General features: G+C 47.5%; 1 pseudogene; it reads right to left on the bottom strand.

Annotated features, from left to right (window-relative positions):
- The window catches only part of LOC100725307 (interleukin-1 receptor-like 1), a 72,617-nt pseudogene that overhangs the window by 41,614 nt on the left and 7,103 nt on the right, over positions 1-23,900 (bottom strand).

The following is a 23,900-nucleotide window of genomic DNA, read 5'->3' as shown; positions in this document are numbered from 1 at the left end:
CTAAATATTACAAGTCAGTAACCTTAAGAGACCAGAAAAAAATTAGCAAAGAAGAAGCATGATATCAGAAGAAAGGAAACCAGATAAACCTACGCAGAAGAAGATGAAACAGAACACAGAAAAAACAAAACAAAACAAAACAAAAAGAAACTAGAAAAGTCTACACTCTAATTTCCCTTCAGATCATATAACTGCTTTCCCTTTTACTAGAAAAGTCAAGAACACAAATAGCTGGTTTGTTGAGCTCAAGTAAAGTTGATAAATCTCTAGACACACTGATGGAGGGAAAAAGAGGAAGAGACAGAGACTAACAATGTTAGTGATGGAAGAGTGAATGCCATTAACATCTGACAGGAACTGAAAGGGAAATACTAGCTGGGAGAAAGAACTAAGTGAAGGAATTTATGCATAATCACGATTTTTTTTTTCATTTTTTATCGGTACCAGGGATCGAACTCATGACTGCCTGCTTGCAAGGCAGGTGCTTATGCCGCTGAACTAAATCCCCAGCCCCATAATCATGATTCTTTAAAATCTTTTTTCTCTTTTCCCTTCCTTTCTTCCCCTTCCCCTTCCTTAGTTTTTCTTTCCTTTTGAACAATTTCTTCCTGTTTTACAATGGCTATTTTATGCTCTAAACCACATTTACTCTTACACCTGGGAAATAATGTAATATTTGCATATGTGAGTCTGACTTATTTAGCTTAAATGTAAGGTCCTATGGCACATCCATTTACCTAGAAATGTCTCAGGTTTACCCTTATTTATTGCTGAGTAGTATTCCACTGTATAAAACACCACATCTTTTTTATCTGATTACACGCAGGACACAGAATTTATAGTATTATTTTGTGATGGTCACCCAAGGAGTCAAATACAAGCAAGTGCAGGAAATCTGTCAACACACTAAAGTCTCAGAATATTCAGCTAAGGGCCTGGATCCCATAGTAATGTCCTGCATGAGTCCAGCTGAAGACCAAGCGCCCATGACAACACCTCTCACGAGTCCCACTGGAGGCCTGGAGTCCACGACAATGACTCATGCAAGTCTGTTTTATGGATCTGCACTGGGAAGGCCCAAAGGTCAGTGGTGTAAGCTAAAATGTTTATGCCAGCAGAGTGAAGGAGCTGTGCCAGTAGGTTAAGGGTTCTACACTGGAGCCAAGAAGTGATGCTCAAAATAAGGACCAGGGCTCCCCTCAAAAGTATCACAGCCATCCTCAACGACAAGGAAATCCCAGGCTCCTCCAGTGATGAGAACAGCTGAGATCATATTAGGAAGCCGGCATGACAAGCTTCTCCTGGAGATTAAAAAGCACATGTCTTCTCCTCCAGAGCAAGGAAGCGATGCTCCCTGGAAAGACCAGAGCTCCCCCAAAGCGAACCACAGCCACTCTCAGCAACAAGATCCTAAGTTCCTCTGATGTAACAGCCACGTTCATATCAGGGAAGCCAGCATGACGAGCTCCTCCAGGAGAACCAACAGCTCAAAACAGCAACACTTAGGAGAACCCACAATGCCTAGCTTCTCCTTCTCCACATCTCTACTTATGCTGGCAGCTGCCCTCAGGTGGTCATCTACACTCAGCACCATGCTGATTCAGTTCAGCTGGCATTAAACTGATCAGTTTTTAATCCATAACAGTGTGTCCCTAAGACCACTGAGGTAAAAATAGCCCCCAAGCTTGAGACCTTCTGGAGTGAAAAGTGTAATTATTTCCGGCTCACATTTTCAATGAATTGTAGACAAACTCAAACATAGGAATGTCTTAAACTTGGGGAGCTTTGCAGTATATGCTAGCCTTTTAATATTTTTAAATCAAGAAAAAAAAGATTTTTAAGACCAATAAAAAGCATAATTTATGAATGAAAAAGGCAAATGGCCAATAAATACAAATAAGCTTTCTGTATCCTTCTATAAAAATGTATTTTAGACATCATATTTTTAACATATCCAATTGGCAAAAATCTGAGATGGTTTATGTTTGGCTTCTGAATAAATTTGTTCACTTTCAGTCACCCGTAGTTATAACAGGATCAAACCAGAAGGACTCTTGAGTGACCCTCATGAGGCTACCACACAGTGACAACTGTGAAGTGTCCCAGCATCCTGATGTAGCTCCTGTGTGCTGCATACAAAGCACAACAGGAGGATTTGGATGCTGTCACCAAGAGCCTGCCATTCAATGTTGCCTTTTTATTTTTTATTTTTCTTTAATCTTTTTGAGACAAGGTCTGGCTATGCAGTTCAGCCTGGCCTTGAACTCATTTTGTAGCCCAGGCTGGTCGGAAACTCACAAGGATCCTCCTGATGTCTCAGCCTCCTGAGTGCTGGGCTTACAGCTGTGTACCACCATTCCTGGCCAATATCAGGGTTTATTTTTTTAATTTATTTGTTTTGTTTCATTTGATACCAAGGGTGGAACTCAAAACCTTGCACTTTCCAGGCAGGTGCTTGTGCCACTGAGCTATCATATTCTTTGAAAGGAAGTTAAAGGGTCATCAGATAAGACAAACTTTTTGGTGAAATTGATCATAGCAGCTAGCATCTGACTGATGTTTGCAAAATCGACATAGAAAGGAACTCGGTAGAAACACTGAACTAGGATCATGTAAAGAATACCTATACCAATCCAGGTGTGGTGGCTCATGCCTGTAATCCGAGCACTTGGGAGGCTGAGGCAGGAGGATGGTTGCAAATTCAAGGCCAGCCTGGGCTACAAGATGAGCTCAAGATCAGCCTGAACTATATAGTGAGACCCTATCTCAAAAAGACAAATAAAATATAGGTTTGATCGCTCTTGAGTCTAAGAATATCTGTACCAGGCTCCCCCACTTCAACGGTGGTGACATAGACCTGGTGACTGACTGGGTTGATCCGGAAGCGCTTGCTCAGTTGTTGAAGGAATCTCTGTGAACCGTCTTCACGAGTCACGTGGTTTAACCCTTTAACCCTAATACTGTGGGCACATGTTCAGTCTGTGCCCCGCAGCCTCCCAGGCAGCTCTGAGCAAGGGACTGTCTTCCTCGTCCTGCTGCTTCCAGCATCTGGGTCCCAGGGTCCGGGGGTATTCCGCAGGGGTGCAAATAGCTCTAGGAAGTCCGAGCATCTCTCTGCAGTAGCTGGGGCGCACTCCCCCCAGGTCTTCCTTCCCTTTGTCCTCCTCTTCCCCTCCCTCCACCTTTGCGCCTTTTCCCTTTTGAGAAAGATCTATTGCCCAGTTTCCTGTCTCCTTTCTTTTATTTTGCTCTTTATTTATGATTTGGGCTTCCCATGTAAAGGATGTCATGTAATGTTGAAGCACATGTATCTGATTCATTTCATTTGACATTATGCTCTGAAGGTGCCTCAATTTTCCCACAAATGGCTCACATTAGTGCATTTTTGTGCAGAGTCGTACTCCATTGTATACACATACCAACTTTTCTTTATCCCTTCACCTGTTGATGGTACATAGGCTGCTTAGTTGGGGCTTTTCTAATCAAAGACTAGGGAACCGAGCGACAGCCCATTGCTGCCTCCCTGTCTCTCTCTCTCCTATGGGCACTGGGTCTGCCTACATTAACCATAATACTCTCCTGCTCAAGTCACCTATCTGGGTGTGACAGTGACCCTGTTGTATTCATCCCTTTAACCTCTTCCTGTCCCACCTCCCGCCCTTGGCCTATAAAAGATGTGATCACTTCCTGAATAAGCGGAGGCTTGATCGGATTGTTTCGACTTGCTTTCATCTCTCTTTGTCTCCCCTATCTCTTTTATTTAATCCCCGTTCCCCCTCCAGGAATTCCCCACAGGTTGATCTGCAGGCCGGATCAAAAGACATGATGTAAACTTCAAATAGATTTGTTAAAGTCTGAACACATGATGGATTAAGAATGCGCAATTTATTTTTCATATTATAGAACTTGTCAGTAGAATCACTTTGGATTTGTGGCCACTTATTAAGGCAAACCCAGGAAGTAGTACCCATTATGCACTGGCTCACTTTTTCTTTGGTACTGAGGACCTAACTCACAACCTCAAGATTGTCAGGCAGGCACTGTGCCCACGGAGCCATGTCTCCTTAAACAGCTTTGAACACCTTGAATTGCACAGGATATAGAGTTCATGGTGACAGGAGGGCCAACAACACGCGCTGAGAGTTGAGGCCACCGTGGCCTTCTGTATTAAGGAGTCGGAACATTCGTGAAGCCGTACATTTGTCACGTCCTGGAGCCGACCACTCAGAGGATCAGTCCCAACACTCTCGCTGCTTTTTTGTGTTTGGCTTTGATGTGGGGGGTTCCTGCGATGCTGGAGATTAGAACAGGCCCCCATATGGGCAAAGCAGCTGTCAGTTCTGGGCTGCACCCCCAGCACTGTGCTTGCTAAGAAGCGTCATTGAGGAACTGACTGAGATTTCCGTTTGAAGCGAAGTCTTTGCTGAGCTCGAATGCAAGGATGAAGGAAGCTGCTGTGCACACCAGACTCCCTTGGAGAATTCAACATTTTAAGAATGATTGCAAACAGAAAACATAAATAATTGAAAGAGCAAAATAAAGAGGCAGAAGGAAATTGTAGGTTGACCTTTGGAAAGAGGAAGGTGGGAGGGAAAGGCCAGAAAAATAATCACCAGACGAGGGACTCCTTCACCAGTTCCCCAGCCCTGTGATGGTTCTGTGCTGGAACTTGTACCAACAGGAAGAGGGAGAGAGGAGCGACAGGGAGGGAAAGAGAAGGAGAAAGAATGGTTGCATGGCTTGGGAGCATTTCAGGCAAAGTACTACAGAGGGAGATTCCAATAATTAGACTTACAAAAGTAATAAAGATATCTAACTGTATTTCACTTGCTACACTTACAAATGAGATAACCTGGGCTAACAGTTTGTTAAATATGCTAGACTTTGCCAGGTACAGTGTGATTCCAAGCTGATCCTCCACCCATAATCACCTGGAGTTTCCAGTTTCTAACTTTGACAAGACGCATGTTGATTTTAAAACTAAAATAAATCCATGAATTACCCTTCTATGCATAAAGATGCTCTTGAAAGCAGGGGTGTCTGACTGAGCCCCCGAGGACGCAGCAGGACTGGGCTGCCTGTCCCTGCCATGCAACCTGCATCTCATGGCTGAGAACATGGACCACCTAAGCAATGCAGCAGGGTTCTGCCCCCTCCACCTGTGCTCCCAGTGGGGCCATGTCTCTGAGCCCTGATAACTCCACGGATCTGTCCTCCTGAGTGTCCCATGGCTGAGGGAGGAGATACAGGGCTTCTTGAGAAGAAGCTCGGTCAGATCAGGCCGCATGGTTCTGCTTCAATCAGTGCCCTCTGCAAGAGCCCCTGCAGAAAGGGGCCAGTGACACCTCGCATGGGATGCATCCTACCTGACGACTAAGGGGACCTTTAGTGGGGTTTCTACAGCGCACTTGCCTCTGGGGACCAAAAGCCCAACCTCTACCCAGCCGTCTTTCTCCAAGACACGGCCCCTCTTTCCCACTTTCCCATCCTCCACCCATGGTCCCCTCCCTCTGCCTCACCCCTGCCAGCCTCTGCTTGGCTTGCTTTCAGTTTCTCCTGTCTCTTCAATGGTGACAGAAAGGGCTGTCATGGAGCCCTATGACCTGTTTTCTAGTAGGGATACTTTCTCACTGTAAGATCAGGTGACTGCTGCAAACTCAGCTGCATATTTACCAGCTCTGAGGGCGAGTCATGTGAGCCAGCCTGACAGGGGCAGGTGAGAGCCCCCTCCCCGAGCAGGCTGGAAGGGACTGAGGTGAGGAAGGATTTCCCAGGGTCTGGGCCAACCCTGCTGGAAAGGTGAGATGATGGGGTAGGGGTCTCGGCTCAGCCATGAATCAGAGCCCAGCAGGCTTTGTGAGCCTGAAAGACAGAGATGATGCCACTACCGCTGGGTCACAGGAAGCAAGCACTGCACGATGGCAGAGTTAGGGAACTATGAAGTCAAGATGCACCTCCTGGCTCTCAGACCCTGAGATACTCTGCGATCAAGCGCCAAATCCCTGGAGCATGCTGCTGTCCAGCTAATGGACATAAAAGAGAGGCATCAGGCAATATAAACTCTTCCTGTTCAAGGACCCGGGAAGAGGGCCCCAGCAGCACCACCACCACCACCATACAGCGTGCCTGGGTTGTGCAGGTGCTGGGCTGTGAGCCCCGCAGGCGAGACAGAAGCCCTTCCATGTCACCTCCCACTATGTCACGTGGTGCTCTGGGGAGAGAGCTACGAGCTCTTGGGGCCACCATCCACACCATGAGAGCCCACAGCACAGGTGCCTGGGCTACCTGTCAGCAGACTCCCGACCACTGCCAGCCCTATGCACATTTCTGTCTCCAGGATGGGCACTGCCCAGCCAGAATGAAGGGAAAGCAAGCCACAGCCCTCAGAGGCTGAAGGATTTTATGTTGTGAAGCTACTCTGGAGAAAGTGCTGGAGCTTACGTTGTTCCCATCCACCACGCTCTTAGCACTGTCACCGGAATGTCACCACCCCCTAAGCGCAGCATCCAGCACCTCTTCCCACTCTCCACCCTCCTCCATCTGGCATCACCAGTTGTCCTCTGGTCACCCACTGCTGAGGGCTCCCAGGGCTCTGTAGTCAGAGGGGTCCTGTGCTCACCAGGACCCTGAGCTTGGCACCAGTGCTTCCTTCCTGGGAACTCTGATCAAGGTAACAGCACTGTGCTACTTAGGACTCTGTGACCGGTGGTGCTCAGGACTCTGTGATCATAGTGACACAGCCTCGTTCTGAGGCACAACATGCAACTAGGTGTGACACCAGTCCCTGCTCCTTGTTCTGCACCGGGCCACAGAGCAGGTGGACCGTCACATCTCCATTCGGCTGTGATCTAGGAGACAACTCAGAAGCGAGCTGCAGTTTTCCAGTCCTCAAAGAGAGGAAACTGAGGCACAGAGAAATCATATAGCAACCTTCAGGCACCACCCTGAGCCAGACGTGACCGCTCTGCTCCTACACCAGCCAAGGGCATCCACGCCGAGTTGCTATTTCTCCATCTGCATCACTGACTTCCCAGCTTTGCCTCCTCCTCCCTCCTGCCCCCAGATGTGGAAGGGGTGAGTTCCTACCCACTGACCCGGGCCCGACTCAACACCCTGGAATCCTCTCCTTATGCCTTCCATCGGCCATCCGCCGACGCCTTACTGATTGTACAACATGAGTATCCTCCACGTCCCCCATGGCCCATAGCCAATGTCCTGCTTGGTCATTGGTCACCCATAACCTGGGCCATTCTGAGTGGTCCCTCCTATCTCTTTCTGTATGATTTCTGCTCACCTGACTCACTTTCCCCAAACTATCCATTCTAGGGAACAGCAAGACAGTAATGAGTTGGGTAAGTTATACTGATGTTGGGAAATATTGGAAACAAGGCAAAAAATTAACACCGAAACATTTCCAAATGAGCATGACTGAGGGTCATCATTTTCTCTCCTAAGGATAATTTTAACTGATGATTGGACATAGCTGCTACCTTGTTTAACCTTGTCTAAAGCTTTACGGGTAAATAATTTTCCCATATTTGATTTGCTTTAGAGTACTATTTTATTTCCCTTTAATTTCTTAAAGATATTTTCTTTGGATGTAGAATATATACAAGCAATTATTCTTACAGTGTTGTAAGATACATTGCATTTAAGCCATTTAGGGTGGGTTGTGTTGTTTCTCACACTAAAACAATTATTCTTATCAATCTTGTAGTATATAACGTGGTTTCCTTTCCTCTTGCTTACCTTTGCTGTGTATTGCTGGTTTTCAGTGCTGAGCAGCCTGAGTCTTTTTTGTACTTAATCTAGTCATGATTGGTGAAATCCTTGGGACTATAAATTTATTTCTTTTGGTTTTTGTTGTTAAGTTCATTGGTACACTCCAGGTACATATATAACAGTCACATTCATCACAGTGAATTTACAACTCTCCCTGCCATATTTTAATTCTTTTTTTTTTCCGTTTCTCTTCTCTTCCATCAACTCTTCCTGATTTTGTTTCCGTTTTTCCTTCTTTTTTCATTTTTTCTTTTTCCCTTCCTTTCTTTAAACAAATTTGGAGTTTTTCCAGGACGTTTTCTTCAAAACTTTTGATTCTTTGTTCTTCCTGGAACTCTAATCACATATGCACTGGGGTGCTCAGCACAGGCCCTGAACCTTTTTCCCTGTCCTTCTGCCCTCCACCACCACTACAGCCCCTTTGTGTCCACTACCTGTCTCCAAGCCCACTGATACTTTTCTATAATGCTTACTTTGCTGTTAAACTCATCCAGCAAGGCCCTTACAGATACTCTTACTTTTATTACATTTTTGTGTGCTTCTTTTTGTTTCCATACCTCCGTTAGATGCTCTATCTGATCCTTCACTGTGTTTATCTTTTCTTTAAATCTCTGAACATAAATGAGATGAATCAACATTTCTTTTACTATTGGTATGTTACAAATTACTCCAAAACTCTCCAGGTTAGAGCAACCTTTTTATTATGCAGATGGAAGCTATGCTCTGGAAACTTGGCCAGACCATGAAATAAGAAGTTGGAGCAAGAAACTGGATTGGACTTGGGACTACTGTATAGGGTCTGGGGTGTTAGCTAGGAAGGATTAGAAATGGGATGGCTCAATGGTCGGGGGTGAGGTCATCTAGAGCCCTGCCCACTCCTTCGTGGGGCCTCGATGAACCTCACAAAGACCAGAAATGCCAACCTGATCGTAATGTGGTCTCTACCTACAGCAAGAGGCCTTCATATCTCAGGGTTCACAGCAGGGGAGCTCCAGTGAGCAAGACAAAGAAGCACTGTCCCCAGGACCCCCTCCAAAGCCACACGGTGCAACTCTGGTGTTCCTTCCTTCCCAGCACCATCCTAAGCTCACCCAGATTCAGGAGTGTGGAGCATGGACCTCCCTCTCCATGGGGCTCATTCAAAGAACTTGAGTGCCATGTTTGAAACAGCAAAATCAGGACAAAGTCATTGCCATGGAGGTGAGCAAGCGTAGCTCAGAGTAAGGCGATGGCAGGAGAGGTGGAGAAAAGGTGTGTGTGAAAGGAAGGTGGCACCTTCTGATCAAATCGATAGGCAAGAAGAGCAGGCCAAGGAAAAGACGAAGCCCAGGTCCTCACATCTGTGTTACCTTTTCTTCTCTTCCTCTTTTTCTTCTGTACTGGAGATTGAATCTGGGGCCTTTCACTGAGATAAGTCCCCGCACTGCTTCGTTTTTTATTTTGATACAGGCGCTTGAAATTTGCCCAGGCTGGGCTCACACTTGGGATCATCCACTGTCAGCCTCCCCGGTAGTTGGGGTCACAGCTTCTGGGTTCTTGGTTTGTGCAATTGGATGGCTGGTGGTGCACTTTCTTGTCACACGGAAGAGTGGAAGAGGACGGGCTTGTATGAGGTGTGCTGTTTTTTTACAGGGAGGGTTAACTCGAGCTAGGATTTGAAACTGTGGGTGTGGAAGGTTCTGGAAAGCATCAGAACAAAATGTCAAACAGACAGTCACATGTGTGAACTAAGAAATGAGAACTGGAGATAACATGTTGGATTAGTGAGTTACAGTAATCCGCACCCCAGACCTGATGGCGCCACAGAATGTGAAGTGGGAAGAAAAGCAGATGAGTGTAAAGCATTGCCCAGCGTCTACAGCCATGGAGAGACCGAGTCAGAGGGGCTGGAAGAGCAGACCAGGAGCTCCTAGGAAGCCAAGGGCAGGGAAGAGCTAGAGCAGGGGGAGGGGTGGTGTGGAATGCTGGCAAGCTGCTAGTTGAGAAGCCTGAGGATCTACAGCAGGGAGGAGGAGGCTGTTGTCCACCATGAAACTGTTCTTTAACATGGGAGGAAGCTCATGGGAAGTGAGGGAAGGAAGAAACAAAAAACAGAGAGAGCAAGCTTTGCATTCCAGGATTGTCATCACCCTTAGCCCAGTGCCCACGTGGTTCGCAGGGCCTCCGCTCTCACTCTGCCTTTCCTGAGAAGCATACCTGTGTTTCACACTGCCTGCTTCCCCTGTGAAGATGCTGCTTCACAGGAAACCCTCCTGCACTTCCTAGGCTGACTTCGCCTCCACCCAGTCAGCATTGTAGCATCAGAACCACACCCCTCACTCAGCCTGTCCTCCACAGCTGCCTCCCTGCAGCAGCCTCTCCCACCTGGGGACCTCAGCCTGTGGCATTCCATCCCAGGGACTCTTCCTCAGCCCAGGGCCAGCGGCCCTTCTGAAGGGCACCAGGCATGAGTTTCTGCAGAAGCTAGGAAGGTGGTTTCTCAGCACTCCCCTAGGTCACCCCTCCACTGTCCTGCCATCCTCCTTCTCTGTTTCTACTTCTGCACAGGCTGGATTCTGAGGTCATCTGACACTGCTTGTTCCCTCCCTGCTGCTCACACCTCTGCTCCTATGCACACAAGTGGCAGCCTCCTGCTCCTCTGCACCCTGATGGCTCCACCACTGCTGTGATCCACACCCCACATGCCACCCACCAGGCACCTCCCAGTGACTTTCACAGTGGCCTTCTGCACATGCCACCATACCTCCCTGTGGTTCACTGAGTAAAATGGAAAGAGGAAGACAAAAGAAAGAAAGAGTGGCCAAGAGACTCCAGCTGCAGCAGCCTCTGCAGCTTGGCCAGTTTCCCTGGGGCGTCGGAAGGGTCCTGAGACACCATCTCCTGCAGGTGTCAGGGCTCCCTGCTGCTTGCTGTAAACTGTGGTGGAGACATGGGGCTCCCAAATAGCAGGTCACCTGCTTTGCTCTGCTAAAGCACCAGATTGAAACCAATCAGCCTGTGCTTTGACCCCCAAGAAAGTCGTGGGGCATCACACACAATTCCAGAAGTTCTGTGGACAATGATTTCGCTAAGGTGTATCAGGAAGAGCTGAGAGGTTTGCCTTTTGCTCTTTTTCTATTGCTCTACCTAAAGTTGGCATTTACAGCTTCTTCTGATACAAAGGGCTCTTAAAATGAGTATCTGACCCAAACCATTTGAATCTATGACATAGATATATACGTACATATATATTCTACTAAACAATGTATATGCACTTCAGCAGGTGGACATATTCACAAATGTCTGGAAGCTGATGATAATCTGGAAGCCTCTGAGCACTGCTTATAAGCCTAGAGGCCAAAGGTGGCTTGTCAGTACATTTTAATATTAAGATATCTGCAAGTTTTCCTTGTCTTTAGGAATATATTCTCTAGTAAACTCTTTGTGTGTGCGTATGCGCACACACGTGTGTGTGTGTAAGAGAAAAGAAGGAAAGGAGGAAGAAAAAAAGAGGAATAAGAAAAAGAGAAGGGAGAAGAGGGAGAGGAAAAGGAGGAGAAGGAAAGGAAAAGGGGGTGTTAGGTGCTCCTGGGAGGCAGGATCTCTGTGCAGGACTCCTGTGAGCACCCATGATGCCAGTTCACAGTGGTGACCAGCCCGAAACTGGTTTTGCAGACAGCCCTTGAGGAGCTGCAAAGACTCCTGGTCAGTGTCATGGATACTGATTCCACACTTTCACTGCACAGGGGTGACTTCAACTGCTGCCCCTCCAGAACAATAACCACCTCAAACAGCCCTGAGAGTCCTGGAAATCACACAGTGAACTCTTGGGTTGACCACTGGTCTTCTGGAAATAGCCCACATATGGAAACTTTCCAGCAAGTTTCTAAAAGTGTTCTTCGAGCACCCTGCAGAGCCCAAACTGCCAGCACATGGAAGGTGCCTCAGAGAGACATACAAAGAGCTGCCTTCTAACAGGAAGAGGAAGAAGAGCTTGCTTCCAGGTTAAAGCTAGGAATAAGGGTCAAGGTTCAGGAGAGCTTGCTACAGGGCCAACGCTGGGCATTTTCTGATGGGCACTTTATAAGATGAGGAAACTTCAACACAGAAAGGTCCAGCAAGTTGCCCAATGTCACAAAGCTTGTTAGGAAATGAGCTGGGATCCAGAACCCTGTCGCAGAAGTCACATCTCTCTACCAGTTGCATGGATTATCTTGGCCAAGTATTGAAAATACCCTCAACTGGACAGAAACAAAAGATTGGGGGTGACGAACCTCCTCGAAGCAGATGCTTAGGAAAGAAAACGAAGAGGTCTTAAAACGTATATTCTTTGAAGAAGCCTGATATGTAGATTTAAAAAACAAATAAAACCATAATGTGAATAGGAGTAAAAAGATAACTTATGGATTTGAAAGGATCAGAAAGTTCTAGAAGGGTCTAGAAGGTTCTTATATGTTCCTGGGTGATCTGGAATGAGGTTGCTGTGGAATCATTCTTCAAATGAAGGATGTATTTAATTGTTGCAATCCATTACTTACAAAGGAACAGTTTCAAAGAAAAGTGACATGAGACTTCCAACTTGGTGGAACTGACAGGTATTCAGTTTGCTCAGCAACTTCAGGGAAAGAGGGACAGACCTGGACAGCTGAAGGTCAATTGAAAGTCAAATGAGACTTTGTCCCTACAGAAGCAGAACATGATTGCCACACTGGAGAACTGCACTTGGTTTGATTTCATTTCAGTGCACCCACGCGTGGAGCAAATGTTCATCTCGCCTCAAAAACTTTAGCCCATTAGTTTTAAATTCCTAATGCAATGAAGTATTTCAGAACTTTATATAAATGTTATTTTTTGGAAGATCATAGGTGTACTTTTTAAGGTAAGTGTATATTTTTCTGAAGAAAAATGAAAATTCTAATTCATAATCGAATACCTACTATATAACATGAAATACAGAATATTCAAAGACTCTCATACGAACATCGTATTTATGGAGATGAAAAATGCAAAGAAGAAATGATAGTCACTCTGCCACACCGAGGAATGTTTGGGACAAACTCCACCCTGAAATCAGGCACCTCTGCTCCCAACCAGGAGCCTGTCACCAAATGGGCTCAGCCTTGCAAGGAACTTAGCATGAATCCCCGGCTTTGTCTGGATCCCTCCCCAGCACGAGAGTCTGGCGTAGCCTCTGACCCTCCTCTGCAGAGCACTTGCAGAATGTGCATGCACACTGTGCTGCCATTCCCCGGGCTGCTCTCTGTCAACCTCGAGCCCCAGGTGCCTGCCCTCCCCATGTCCTTCCTTGAGAGGAAGTTTTTCCTTCCACTCACCTGTTGGAGCATCAGCGAGCTGCACCTCAAGCTGCGTTTTCCTCCTTGGCTTTGTCCCGCTGCTCAGTTATCTGTTACTGACCATGCCAGGAGCCCACTGGAAGAACAGAAAGAGGAACCAGGAGACTTGAAGTTTCCCTGTGTCCAGGCTCTCTGTGAGTTCAGTCCTGTGTAGCTGGAGTGTGCCTGCACTTGTGGGCTCCTCGGAAGGGCTCAGGTTCACCTCCCAGCAGTGCTGTTCCTGCACTATCCCTGCTTCATCGTGGTGGGCCCAGGTGCGATCCTCTCCAGAGCCAGCTACTGAGCACCAATGAGTGTCTGCTGCTGTGCAAAGCATACAGTCGGCTTCACAGGTGCAGCTGGACTGGAGAGAAAAGCAGAACCTCCTGCCGCCTTCCCTCAGCAGAGCCTTGGAGCTGAACGCCCTTGTGTAACCTCCTGATTACTGGCACTAGGAAAGTCCAAGTCTGTCACAGAAGAGGGAGAAAGGCTCAGGGGGAGGAGCGGGGATAGACAGAAGGGTCAGAGCCTGGGACCATCACCCACCCCTCAGTAAGGTGCTGCTGGTCTGTTAGACCCCAGCCAATCTCATCAGTAACAGAGCAGGAACAGGGTGTGTTAAAAAACACAGAGTAGTGAATACGTACATTTTAGAACATCACAGTGACAGACACTCTGCCAACAATCTCCCTCAAAATACCATCCCCTGCTCCAGACACACATATGCCACAGCTCTTCCTGCTCTCTGACGCACTCTGGAAGTCCTCCCTCTTGCACGAGTGTCTTTAGCTGTGCTCTTGCAGATGTGTGAATGCCCTGAAGTGGTTAAAGACATTCACTGTCTGATTGTGACTTTGGGGAGGAACCAGAAGCCCCTGGTACCTGACTGGTGAGTGAGATGGTGAGAACACAGCGCCATGACTCCAGGCTGCCTTTCAAGAACTGAGTGGCGCTCTGCAGCAGCATGCACTGTGTGTTTTAATCTCATCTCATAAAGACCCTCACAAAGGGGTCTTTAGAGCTCCTTCAGAGCATGGCCAGAACTGTGGGGTAAGTGTGTTTTAAGTGAGGGGAAGTACTTTGATGGGGATTCATGGCAAAGTGTATTTTAATAAAAAGTCTTTATTTTTAATTGAAGCATTCATCATGTTTTTTATCACAGCTTACAGGTACCTTCTGACACTCCCCAACTCCTGGTTGTCTGTTCACTGTGCAAAGAGGACAGAGCCTGTGCCAGGGAAGAAAGGAGAGAGGCTGCAAGCCAGCCAGCCTCTAGGCTGCCTCAGCCTCCCCTCAGCACCCTGGGGGCTGGGCTGCTGGGCTGTGCTCAAACTGTGGGGCTGCCCCCTCCTCCTCCTCCTCCCCCTCCTCCTCCTCCTCCTCCTTCTTGTCCTCCTCCTCCTCCTCCTCCTTCTTGTCCTCCTCCTCCTTCTCCTCCTACTTCTCCTCCTACTTCTCCTGCTCCTTGTCCTCCTCCCCCTCGTCCTCCTCCTCTCCCTCCTCCTCCTCCTCCTCCTTCTCCTTCTCCTCCTCCTTTTCCTCCTTCTCCTCCTCCTTCTCCTCCTCCTTCTCCTCCTCCTTCTCCTCCTCCTTCTCCTCCTACTTCTCCTTCTCCTCCTCCTCCTTCTACTCCTCTTCCCTCTCCTCCTCCTTCTCCTCCCCCTCGTCCTCCTCCACCTCATCCTCCTCCTCTCCCTCCTCCTCCTTCTCCTACCCCTTCTCCTCCTCCTCCTCCCTCTCCTCCTCCCTCTCCTCCAGGATGGCTCATAGGGAGACAGGGCTCTGGCTGCACCTAGCAGCCATGAGTGGAGGCGAAAGCAGCCCTGGCTCTGGGGTAGAGGAGACTTCTGTAGCCAAGCTCAGGGCCAGCACCGAGGGCTCCTCCCAGCCCACTGCACTCTGGCTGAGGCAGCGGAAATGGTCTCTTGTGTGAGTTCCCACATTGACACATGGCCTGTGTGACCTTGTGTGATGGAGCCTGAGGCCTCACACAGATGGCAAACGGTAAAAGGATTTTGACAAGTCTTACCTACCTCCCTCTTAACTTTTCCCCCATTCACATGGGGGAATTATCACCTCTCATAAGTTCACTCCTCCGAACCCCACACTTATTTTGCAGAATTCTACCTCACCGTGGCAATGATTCTACCTCGACATGGTCCTGATAAAATGACATATCTAAATAAAAGGCACCTTTTCTTCTGCCTCACCTGGGTCCTTAAATATGATAGTGACCCACCTCCTCATAATACCTTGGCTCTTTGTTTTTCCAGTCTAACGTGAGGGCATTCACCAGTGATAAAGTTGTTCTGGCTGAAACACCTGGCACCAGCTTCTACATGGGCATCAACCATCATCCTGTCGACCCTCCTAACCCCAATACTGTGCCTCCTTTCAGCAAAAAGTAGTAAAAAAAAAAAAAAAAAAAAAAAGAAAGAAAGAAAGTAAGGAAATAAAAACCTCACCCTTTTTCCTAATAATAAGAAGACAGGAATGAAAGGATGTTGCCCTAAATGGGGCACTGCAGTGGTGTGAGGTTGGGAGGCGAAACTAAGGGGCTCTATCTTGAGGTCACATTCCCCTCCCCTAGGCCATTTACTTGTGGTAAGAAATGAATTCCAGTGAGCTACTTGTGCATCAGTAATACCCCTTAGGCACCACCCCAGACCAAAGCTATGTGTATGCCCCCACAACATGTGCCCAACAGAGAGAAAAGCCAGACCTCAGTGGTTGGGCGGGTTCTCCCTCCGCATTCCTAAAATCAAGGCCACTTTTATTTCATATTTCTATCTTTTTAGCCACCAGAAAATTCTATCAAATGGGACAGAATCTGCACACATTTGTCTCAGAGACACCACCACCACAATCCATAGAACCCCTCAGATCAGAACAGTGCTGCCCAAATCCTTCATTTAAATCTGCCACTGCTCACAGAACCAATCAGAAGGTGCTCTTTCAATCCCTCTTTGTATGAGGGCACAAGCAATCAGCAGACACTGCTCCTGTTGCTCCATTTGTATGCATGTATGCATACAAATATAGGTATGCAAATATACAAATGCATGTATGCATGTATGCAGCGGGAATCCCAGTGAGGTCTCCAGTAGAACCCTACATCAGACTGAGGCTGACAGAACAGTGTTTGCCTCACACTGCTCCCAGTAACAATAGTACTGGCACCAGGAATCGCTGTCCTTACCCTCAGGGCCACTGTGAGCCTTTCTACTGGCCTGCTCTCACTCTGCAAGCATTTCTTTTCCACCTTCCACAAACTTGCACTTTTGCTGACTTTCTGTGTGCCTTTTCCAACTCTGTTTAGGACACCAACTACCTGGGAAGAGGCCCCATGGCACCCTCCACCCAGTACGATTAGCACCTCACGATGCCACCACTACCAATCCGCACTGGGAAAACATTCAGAAAGCTTCTCTCCCCACTGCCCAGCTGGCTCTCAGGTCCTGCCCCCAGGAGTCCTGAGCTCCTGCTCTGGGAGATGCCCAGCACCACGTCCCAAGAGCCTCTGGGAGTGCCATCTGCACAGTGGATTGACACATAACCTCGCTTTGCGTGTGTTTCTGTGTACACATACGATTTAGTATATATCATGTGCTCCTTAGCAGTGAACCTGTGGCCTGCAGCACTAATACATTCAAGCGAGGCTGCTTTCATGCATATGTTTTCTCTGTGTGGCACATCACAGCCCTCACACTTTGCAATCCCACATGACACTTGAGCACTAGACCTGGGGCCACTATAAACAGTGAACCCGTGCATGAAAAGTGTGCACAAAGGCTCCGACTGCCCTGGCTCAGCAAAGGCTCTTGTTCATGGAGAAGACATGAGGGAAATGCAGTCTATCACCTCTCGCCTCAGCTGCGGTCAATTCCCATGTCTGTAACACTGGGCAAGTCCATACAGAACCCCAAAAGCCCTGTATATTGTTTGGGCTGAGAAATTTGCAAACTTTTAATATGGAACCCACAAATGAAGAGGCTCCATGGAGTGCCAGAAAACTCCAGTGCTGCCTGGAGGAAAGAGCAGGGATGGAAAAAACAGAAAACGAGCCCTGGCGAATGCTGCCAGCCAGAGACCATGCCCTGGGCTTTCCACCTATGGGTTGCTCCACAGGCCAACGGTGTCCATCCAGGCAAATGGAGTTCGCTGCTTACCTTCTCCTGGACAGGAATCCCTGCCCCTCTGTCCCTTGCTTCTGTTCCCAAGGAAGCATCTTTGAAGTCTTCTTATTGACCATGCAGAACACACACTGTCGCCAGGAAACGGCCAGACAAGTGACACCTGAGAGCACAAGTTCACTGAAGACACCGCTGACCTGCACAAGCAGCTGTGGCCGGATTCCCAAGTCCTGGATCAGTAGACCTTTGGGATCTACCATGGCAGCGGCTTCCCCTCCAGGCTCCAGCCTATGTCCCCAGCTCTGAGACAAGGCCACAAGTGGATCTGCCCATGTGCTAAGCGCTGTAGCCGGCTCCCTGCACAGGGGCTGGAAAGCAAAGAGTGGGGCTCCGTAGCCTACGAGCTTGGAGACAGACACCCCTCTTCATCCTGTTTCTCCCCTAGGAACTGGTGCAAAAGCCAGGGATGCAAAAGGGCCAGGATGTTGGGGAAGTGGTGGGGGGAGGCTGCCCTGGGGGAGATGCCCACACAGCACCCCTCTTTAGAACAGAAAGGATAGAGGAGGACGCTGGACCCTTCACAGGTGCTCAATGCCAGCCCAGTGGGGCCCTGAGCCTCAGAGCCCCCATTTAACAGACAAAGCTCTGGCCACACCTAGTTTAGAACCAGGAGTCCCCGGTCAGCTTAAGCCATCCCTGTCCCTGACAGAGTGTATGGGGCTATTTTCCGCTGGGGCTAGCCTGCCATTACCACAGACCTTTTTATGTATTGAGTTTCATAAACAGAACATGTTTACATTTTAATGCAATTCTTAGAGTTCCTAATGTGAATCGAAAGAATGACTAATGGGCTTCAGCAGTCTCTTCCACTCTGCTCTTGGAGTTAGGGGCAGGGCTAAACACATGTCATTTTGTATTCAGAGGTCTTTTCTCCCAGAGCAGGATATGCTGTTAGTAAGCTTCCCAAGGAGCTTTTGCACCTCCGTCCTACACTTCCTCTGCTGTCCTCTGGTTGTTTGAGTGGGCTGCAGCAGGCCACTTGTGGTTTTCTTTTGCCATGTGACTTCTAATTGCCATGTGTGCTATGTTCAGAGTTAGTAAACAAACTGTGACTGCCCAGAGCAAAGCTTACAAATCAACTCATATTTATAGGGTCAAAATAAGCAGCCCACAAGGACTGCAGGGGTCCCATGTCTGGGGCACAAGCTGGCTCAGCTGAGCCCTGGGGGGTTGTGTTAACCTAACTGAGGTTACTCATTGCATCACTGCTGATAAGGACTTCCTTTAAGGGCCCAACATATGGGCTGAACCAATGGAGGTGGTTGATTTTTATCTCAGAACAGATAAAGAGGATGGATGACCTTATCACACAGCCCCCCCCCAGCTATCTTTTGGGGTTTAAAAAGGAAAATGAGAAACCTGAAGAAAATCCCCCAAGATTGGGACTCTTCCTAAGAATGCTGTAGATGTGGGCACTGAAGCTGAAGAAGTGCTAGTGTTCAGTAAACAAAATAAAATTCCCGAGCAGCTGTTAGTGCAGTAGTCAGAAGAGGTACAGGGTCAGAACTTCCATTTGTTTCTTGAAAGAGGACCCGGGAACAGGGCGAGAAGGGGATTCATGGAGGAGGACACTGGTGACCCTAAAGGACAGGGTTGGGCTTTGTAAAAGGACAAGGGAGAGACACTGGACATAAATGTTCCTAAAGATCAGGGAGAAGTAGCGGCTCCCAAGACAATGAAGAGAGAAATGGAAGACCCAAGCATGGCGGGGGTGACGGCTACGGGAATCCCAGAGCCAGGAAGGGAAGGGAGGCACTGTCCTCACCTCAACTGGGTCCACACTCAGCACAGGTGGGCAGGCTCCACGTAAGCTGTGTCAGGTGGGTAACAAGGGTGAGTGCAGGGGTCAGGGCAGAATCCTTAATTGTCCTTGGTTGGGTCACATAGTTGCAAAAACTGCATAAAAAGCTGCATTAACCCATGCTCAGTGGAATGTGGTGCAGTGGAGAAAGGTCAAGGGATGGTCACAGGGTGTAGATGGGGATCCCTCAGGTCAAGGGCCCCCAGCCCCAGCATGACATACAGACCACCCCTTGTTCCATAAAACGCCAGAAAGGGTGCCAGGTCTTAGCACGCTGTGTATTTGCATGAAAAACAAAAATGTCTTACCAGAAATCCCCTGGGCTCCACTGTTGGCTCCTTTATGTGAAGAAGTCACATAAAGGAGTGCTATTTGATTTGAGATAAAGATATGCAGAGGTTTCTTTTTAATACAAGGAGGCTTTTCTATTTCTAGGGAGGAAAGAAGCTTCAAAAGTTGCCCTCATCTATAGTGGTTTCATCTCTGGCGCTGAATGAAACCCTCTTGCTGATGAAATGTTTTCTTGCAAAGCTGGGGATGCTCTTAACCTGAAAGTGCTCTATGACACTGAGACACAAGTATCACCCAGCCCGGTGGAGCGTAGCCATATTTCTGATTGTTCCAGGAATGCTAAGGTAGCTGTTTTGTCTTTTCTAGATCAAAGCTTTTGTTTTTCTTTTTTGAGGTGCTTTGTTCGCGTTTCCTGTCTAAGTGATCTTTGATTGTTCTTTGATCTACCCATGCGCTGTGCAAATTCAGTGACGCCACAATTGTCCCCTTGATCTCCCTCTAGAGTCACTACAAAGGGCAGAATCTCCTGTAGAAGGAAACAGGAAGTGTCTTAAGCATCTTGCGGCCTCGGGAAGCCTCCAGGATGTAATGGACCAAAAATTTCATGGAGAAAAAAATTGTTTGGGCTTCCAGGTTAAACAGACATATGATGGGGCCCTAGACTGGCACTGAAGAAGACCTTTGAGTTATAAATGGTACCAGTGTTCCAGCAGCATAGTGGTCTGCTGGAAAACAATGACCACTTGGTTTAAAAGGGTGACTCAACTGGGCACCGTGACCAATGGGGACATCCTATTTAGACCTCCACCACCAGCACTGGTGCAGAGAAGGAGCGCGATTGTAAAGCCAGCTGGAAAGTCTCCTTGGGTCCATAATAATGAAAAATGTTGGATCTGTGTGCTGAGAGTGGCAGCCAGGACTACCAAATGCTTTATCACTGACTGTCATGATCAGGATTTGCAAGGGGAACTGTTACGTACTGGACTCATCACTCAGAGAATTACCTTACAATAGTCACCCAGAGTCAAACACGAAAGGTGCAGGAAATATATCCATACACCTTGGACCCCCCAAAACACAGCTGAGGGCCCAGATCCCACAGCAATGTCCTGCATGAGTCCAGCTGAAGACCAAGAGCCCACAGAAATGTCTCCTACAAGTTTGTTTTATTCATATGAGCTGGAAAGGCCCAAAGATCTGGGGGAACTTAGAAAGCCTGTGCCAGTAGGGAAGGTATCTATGCTGGAGTCAAGAAACACACTCAAAATAAGGACCAGAGCTTCCTCCCAAAAGCACCACAGCCATTCTCAGTGATAATGAGGTCCTGAGCCACACTGATGCTGAGAACAGCTGAATTCATATCCGGAAAGAAGGAGAACTATGGCAACAGAAGAACCAGCAACACCACCTCTTCCTCTCCAAAGCCCCCTTTTAGGCAGGCAACCATCCTCAGGGGGGCCCTGCACACCCAGCACCATGCCGACTCAGTTCAGCCAGTTGTTACAGATGACTGTCAGCTATCAGTCCACCACACTGACCTACGCTTACAGCCCCCCAAATTCTTTAATGGAAATGCATGTTATTATGTAAGGACTTCATTTTTATCTCAAGGCAATAATCCACATTAATTTTTCAAGGCTGTCACGGACCATCCTTAGAAGAGGACATCCTCCTACTGCCAGATGCACTTCCAGTCCCACAGCAGCACCAGACTGCCACTCGGTCACGTGACTGCACCAATCCTGGTTGACAGCAGCCTCTTGATCATGTACAGCCCATGCAGCCAGGCAGGACTGTGCTTCCACACTGGCCTGAGAGGCCATCAAGCAGAAAGCATCAGGAACACTACTGCAAATCCTGTTCCTGAGCAGAAAGCTGTTGGGAATGGAGGGAAAGACTGCTTCTATCCTCTGTCACATGTCCAGCAAGGGAGGTTAGTTCCAGGGTTAGTGGCGGACCAAGAGGAAAACCATACTGGCTGAAACTCATCTGGGAACCACAAAGATGTGGGCTGGGAGTGTGGTGCTTCCTGTTGCCACCTGAGAATCATTGCAGGCGGAAGCAGTCTTTTCTAGGACCTGGGGAACTGGAACCATGGCGTCCTCAGAAAGCCTATTAAATACATACAGGTGCTGAATGGTACGTAATGGGATTGACAATACTCGGGGCTTAGGAAACACTTTCCCAAAGTGAACTTCAACATGCTGAAGGTTTTGGATCAAAGTAAATCAGAAGACCTTTGAAACTGCCTTATAATAAAGATCTCTCTGAATACCCCTTGTTTCTCCAGCACGCTGTGTCCCAAACTGTTTGACTTTAAAGATCCTGAAAGAAAGAAAGAAAGAAAGAAAGAAAGAAAGAAAGAAAGAAAAAGAAAGGCAAAACCTTAAATTCCATTAACCCATATTGGAGACCACCACAAAGTGGCTCTGAGCAGGATTTAAAATTAACTAGTTGTCTTTCTACATTTATCTGTGAGTCTGTCCTAGGTCTAGGTCCCTTCCCTAGTGACAGAGCTGGTTCACAGTAAGAGAACCTCTATGAATCACTGGTCCTGGCTGAGGCTTGTAATGGCCTGTGAAGCCAGAGAGGCCTCAGAAGGCAAGACAAGGCCACAGCTGAGGACACCTTGGCTCCGACACCAATTAAGTAAATAGAGACTGTAACTGCAGGCATGTCACTCCTGCAGTCTCACTCCTACCATAAATGTAAACCTGGAGATAATTCTCCTAAATTGCCATAATTTACTGCTTGGAGAAGTCTTTGAAGTGACTCCCAAGGTCCTGCTCATTTGCTGTACTTTCCTCAGGTTCCCCACCCTTTATTTGGACCTAATAAATATGGGCGGTCCAGAGACGCTCTCCACCTTAGCCCTCATGATCTCCAGAGTCAAGAACTCTGAAAGAGGGGTTTAATCTTCCTGGAGCCCTAAGATCATACCCCTTGTCTCATTTATTCAAGCCTTCACTATATACTTTTTTGGGAAGTTGGGGATCTAGGTCAGAACCTGATTACCTAGGAAAAATTAAACACCAGAGAATGGTCAGGCTTTAAGGGAGGCAGGCTATTGTCTGGTCATCAAGCCTGTTCATGCCTCTTAAAGATTATTTACTACACCTCTAAGTAGCTTGCATCCCCCCTCTTCCCTCTCACCTCTGAAGAATTTCAGTCAAGAGCCGCTCTTTGACAAATTTGAATGCTTTCCTTCTTGTGAATTCTTGTGATACTCACAACCAGGGCACTTACCTTCCAGAAAAAGTGGAGAAGAATCGTAGCCAGCCAAGGCATCTTGCACAGAGCCAAAGACATTGTCTCTTAAGCTACCAGTGGGGGTATTCAACTGAGATCCAAACACTATTTTTTTTTCTATCATTCAAGCAGCTGCTGAATTCAAGACACTCACACTTTCTTTCCACAGACCCAAAGGCAGTTCCACAACATTTCACAACCAAAATTTAGGGAGAAGGGGGAGCATGTTCTATCTGGAAGGGACTTCTCTGGTTCAAGCCATAGCAGCTATTTATTGAGATTTTTCTATGTTTCAGGTTCTAAGTCATGCTCATCTATTCGCCCACTAGATGCTAAAACCAACCCTGAGATTAAGACGTTATTGCATGGGAAACTGAGACACAAATAAATGTGAAAACTAAGATCAGCACCTAGTCAGTGCACATGACAGCACTGCTCTTAAGTGATAGCACCCATCAAGTGTCTGAGTTTATTAACTATTTACCAGTCTACCAGGTGAGAGGCTCGGGTTACAGGGTAGGAAGGATGTCATTGGTCAGACAGTCTGTTAAATGGGGCAGAACTGTGTCATTCCATATTTGCCTCATCATAGTAGGGGAAGCCCTCTGAATGAAAAGGTCACAGATTTGGTAACAAATCACAAGTGCACTTCCTGTCTTCCAGGACTTTGCGTGCCAAAATAGACACACAGTCAGTATCTGCAGAGACAGATAAGGTGTCTCCAACATAAGCCTGAAGAAGCATAGGATCATGACACTTGTGGACAGACTGCCTCAGAAATGCTTTGCAAAGCAAAAGGTCAGCCTCTTTCTAGAAATGACGGTGGGCCTCTGAGTTAACTGGGTCAGCATTTCCTAAGCCATTTTGAACACTGAACATTTTGAAATAGTAAGAGATTATGAGATATTTTATACACTGAGAATAAAGTGTGAAGCAAAGATGGTCTGAGAGATGAATTGAGTAGCGCGAGCAAAGCTGAAAAATAATTTGTAAAACAATAACTTTAAAATAATGAGTAAAATTGTGTTCTTGATAGAAGAAAAAGAAAGGATTACTACTATGTGTTGAAACTGTGTAAATGAAGTGTAACCATTTCGTTTTATTTTTATCTCAAATGCATTTCAGAGGAATCATAAGCATGGCAGCATTAGTTTCCCCCTGGAAGAACTTGAAGGGTAATAGTGACCTCAGGAAATGTGCTGGGCAGAAGGAGCTGTATAGAGAATAAAGATGAGCTTAAGAGCGGTAAAGGACAGTCTTCAGCCGGCCTCT

The sequence above is a fragment of the Cavia porcellus genome, unplaced genomic scaffold (assembly GCF_034190915.1).
Source record: "Cavia porcellus strain 051 isolate PalLab524CR breed Dunkin Hartley unplaced genomic scaffold, mCavPor4.1 scaffold_18, whole genome shotgun sequence".
NCBI classification, from domain to species: domain Eukaryota; kingdom Metazoa; phylum Chordata; class Mammalia; order Rodentia; family Caviidae; genus Cavia; species Cavia porcellus.
The sequence above is the reverse complement of the archived record's forward strand: the minus strand, read 5'-3'. Positions and strand labels throughout refer to the sequence as shown.